The sequence below is a fragment of the Nannospalax galili genome, unplaced genomic scaffold (genome assembly GCF_000622305.1).
Source record: "Nannospalax galili isolate Female #2095 unplaced genomic scaffold, S.galili_v1.0 scaffold334, whole genome shotgun sequence".
NCBI lineage: Eukaryota > Metazoa > Chordata > Mammalia > Rodentia > Spalacidae > Nannospalax > Nannospalax galili.
Window position 1 is genome coordinate 3,113,445 of NW_008336888.1, and position 4,515 is coordinate 3,117,959.

Here is a 4,515-nt window from a genome sequence, read left to right on the forward strand (position 1 = left end):
GCTTTTATTGTGCTCAAACAAATCTGAAAACCACCTAAATATATACAATAATTCCAAGAGTGCCAAATTAATCAAGAACAAAACCCTTCCCCATCTATTTTATTGTATATATTCTTTTAGAATTTCATACATGCATACAATGAAATATGATCACATCCACCCTTCATTCCTTCCCACTGTGTCCTTTATAACATGCCCCCTCCCAGGTTCATGTTTGCTCTTTTTGATAACCCACTAAGTCCAGTTTATATATATGGTTTTGATCAGTGTTTTATCATAGTCCAATTTGGAGGAGGAAAGCATTTATTTGGCTTCTACTTCCTCATCACAGACCATCATCCAGGGAAGCCAAGGCAGGAACCTAGATGTGGGAACTGAAGAAGAAACCACAGAGGAATGCTGCTTTCTGGGTTGATTCCCCAGGCTTGCTCAGATACTTTTGATATACTGCCCAAGGCCGACCAGCCCAGGTATGGTACCACCCACAGAAGGTATGGCCCTTCTACATCAATTAGCAATCAAGAAAATGCCCCACAGACATGGCCACAGGCCAATCTGATAGAGAAAATTTCTCAATTGAGGTTCCCTCTTCCTAGGTGACTCTAGTTTGTGTCAAGTTGACAAAAACAACCAGCACATCCATTAAGTCCAGTTAGCACTGCCCATATGTGCATGGGTATGGGACTATCCACACCTACCAGTAGCCACACCTTCAAAGAAGAAAAATGATTCTCCCTCCCCCAGCAGCTATTAACAGCCAATAACTCCTCAGTAAGGGGTGAGGTCCAGTGATCCTCCCCATCTATGTGGGGAATTCTGACTTGCTTGATCTTGCGTGGGTCTTGTATAGGTAACCATAGCTCATATGAGTTCATGAGTGTAATAACCATAACCATGTCACATCTAGAAAACAGCATTTTCGTGGCACTCTTACATTCTTTCTGTTTCCTCTTCCTCTGCATTCGCTGAGCCTTGGCAGGAGGCTGGGATTGATAAAGATGTCCCATTGAGGCCTGAGCACTCAGTCTCCTCTCAGCACTTTTGACCAGTTGTGTGTCTGCACTGACTGCTGCCCAACTACAGAAAGAAGCTTCTCTAATCAAGGTTGAAAGTAGTCTAGGTGGGTCCTGGGTCACTCTACCACTAAAATACACTCTACCACTAAAATACATGCTTATCTCTGTTTTTGCTTTTTACTTTGAAACAAGGTCTCACTCTGTAGACTAGGCTGGTCTTGAACTTGTGTTTCTCCTGCCTTAAGCACTCAGAAAGCTGGGATTACAGGTCTGTGCCACCAGACCCAACTTCGTTTCTCACATATCAGCTATACTCAAAATAAAATGTTAAGGGCCCAGAGAAATGGCTCAGCAATTAAGAGCACTGGCTGCTCTTGCAGAAGACCCAGGTTCTGTTCCCAGCACCCATATGGCAACTAACAACCATCTGTAACTCCAGTTCCATGAGATCTGACACCTTCTGACCTCCACGGGCATTGCACGACATGGGTACACTTACATACATGCAAGTAATACGCTCATACTCATAAAAATAAAAAGTTAAAAGAGCGTTCTATATCAACAGGTTCACTTTCACTTTCAAAATATTCTTCCAGCTTTGTCTGGTTTTGGACTCATGAAATTTATCACTGTTACTAATCAATCACTTTGTCATGGAAAAGTAATTGACTACTTTCCCACATTTAACATTCACTGAAATTCTTCCTGTCTTCCACAACACTTTCCTTTTCTGTAAGTATTTGTCACTACCTCCTAAAGTGCTTCCCAAATCTTTTTATTTATACTTATCCTGGGCTCTAAACCTTTTTTCAGTTGTTTTGGGCATGATAATCCCAGTGTATATCCTAATGTGGTTTAAATTTTTTATTAAGGTATAGTTCACATTTTCAACACATAAAATTTTGTTGGCAATGTGAAAAAATTGGAACCCAATACAGTTGTATCCCATTCATCCTGAGTACTTTAAGCTCTATATTCATTTATCCGATGCTAATTAAATATACACTATGTGACACATGCTGTATTAGATAATCTACCCCTCACCTGGGCTGTACCAATAACTGAACTAATTACCTGCCTCCTTCAATTCTATTTTTCCTGTTTCTGAGTATAGCATTTAGCAAAATCAATGTAAAATGGTTCAGATATTAAAAAGTTTACCCTCAGTTAAAATAAAAAAGTTTCTAAAACCTATCTGCATCTCAAAGATAAAATATGCCACATAATAGCATACTTAAAGATGGCATTGTCACATATACTGAGGGGACTATAAATTATTACAAGTCATGAGAAAGACAATCTGGTAATGCCTAGCACAATTTAAAAATCATGTCAACTTTGAGAAATTCTACTTTTAGGAATATATCTTAATACATACATTTATGTGAAATATAGAAAATGAATAAGAATAACCATTCAAAATGGTTATTGGAAAAAATCATTTTGCATTTGCAAAAAAAATACTGGAAATGATACCATGTCCTTAAAGTACAAATATAATGTATGGTATAAAATGAATGATAACCAGCCATAAGGGGAGATGGGCCAAAAGAACAAGAGCCAAAATAGACTACAGTCCATCTGTTTCCACAGTGCATTTGCTGCCATGAGTACTACTTGCAAGGTATATTCATTAAATAAACAAAAGGAAAACAAACAAGATACAGAAGTTTACATAGTATGTCATCTTAAATTACATGTATATTTCTAATTTTAGAAAATAAAATATCTTTAAAATGACAGAAATTTTCCCAGTTCTTTTCCAGTAGAGAAAAACCTCTAAATTACTTAATGTGATAGATATGAAATTGCACATTCTAAACCATGTTTCACTTTTTTAGCCTGTATCTTGCTTTTCCATGTAATACCCTACACTTTATTCCTAAAAGTGTGGTTTTCAAAATTCAAATTTTCTGTTAAACATATTTATGTCTTTTCACTTATGTCATGACCTGAAAAGTTAGTATAATATCTTCATCATGGAGGTACAATAAAAAGTAACTGATCTAATACAAGTAAAATACCAACACCAGAAAATTTTATTAACCGCTGCTTTTGGAAACAGCAGGTAAGGTGATGTACAAGAGCTCTCACACAGAGATCCTAACAGACAGCCTGAGAGGGTGGGTTCAGACCTCCATCCGGGTAGCGGCTTGGAGCTCAACAGACTGCCAGAGAGTGCCAGGTTCTGGCCTCCCTCTGGTCTCCAACTACCAGAGGGCCTGAGAACCCAGGGGACTACCTGACTGCCCCCAGATCCTGCCTCCACATGGTGGTGAGCATCCCCTAATTGTGCCATACCATCCCCCTACCTAGGATTTTGTGAGGCCCCTCCCAAGGCACCAGGACAGATCTGGCTTTGGTAGGCTAAGCTGAGATCCTAGCAGACAGCCTGAGAGGGTGGGTTCGGACTTCCATTGGGGTAGTGGCTCGGAGCTCAGCAGACCACCAGAGAGTGATGAGTTCTGGGCCTCTCTGGCCTCCCTCTGGCATAGGGTCGATGACACACAGGACTGCCTGAGAGAGCCTGGATCCTGCCTCCTCGTGGTGAAGGAAGCCTGAGTGTACCTGACTGGAATCTGAATTGGGCTTCTGTGGGTACCCCTGAATAGCTGATTTGAAGCCACCATCCCTCCAAAATAAACCCAAGAGAACCTGAACCCTGTACCAGCCAGCTTTACATAACCAATAAAGAATCTAGGCACCCAGATAATACAAACAGAAGCATACTTCAACCTAATTCTCATAACAGAATCATAAACAACAAAAGAAATTCACATGCCAAAATCACAACGAAAGAATAATAAAATGGAAAGCCAAAACACTATGGCCCCACCAAAACCCCCCACCAATCCTGTAGAAGAGTTCTACAAGGGTTCTAGAGATAACCCAGGACACTGAATTTAAAAGAACAATCATAAACATGATCAAGGAATTCAACGAATTCAAAGAGCACACAAACGAACAAATCAAAGAACTAAAGGAAGATAGGGATAAACTTCTGAATGAATTTAAAAAAGAGAGATTAAAAACACTGAAGAAAACTCAGGCAGAAATGAAGAAGGAAGTGCAAAACTTCTAGAGATAACCCAGGACACTGAATTTAAAAGAACAATCATAAACATGATCAAGGAATTCAACGAATTCAAAGAGCACACAAACGAACAAATCAAAGAACTAAAGGAAGATAGGGATAAACTTCTGAATGAATTTAAAAAAGAGAGATTAAAAACACTGAAGAAAACTCAGGCAGAAATGAAGAAGGAAGTGCAAAACTCAATAAGCCAAATGCCAAATTGATGGGAAAGCCTCACCTCTAGAATGAATGAAATGGAAAACAGAATATCAACACTGGAGGATAAACTTGAAGAATTGGACCACTCAAGCAAAGATTATGGAAAAATTTAAAAAAAACACAGGAATGGAATATACAAGAGATGTGGGATACCATGAAAAGACCAAATCTACAGGTTGTAGGAATAGAGGAAGGAGAAGAATT

At 39.2% G+C, this 4,515-nt stretch overlaps 1 protein-coding gene across 13 annotated transcripts in view; it reads right to left on the minus strand.

The window, feature by feature from the left end:
- Rgs22 (regulator of G protein signaling 22) overlaps positions 1-4,515 on the minus strand; it is a 171,883-nt gene that overhangs the window by 79,617 nt on the left and 87,751 nt on the right. The gene's annotated exons all lie outside the window — the stretch shown is intronic.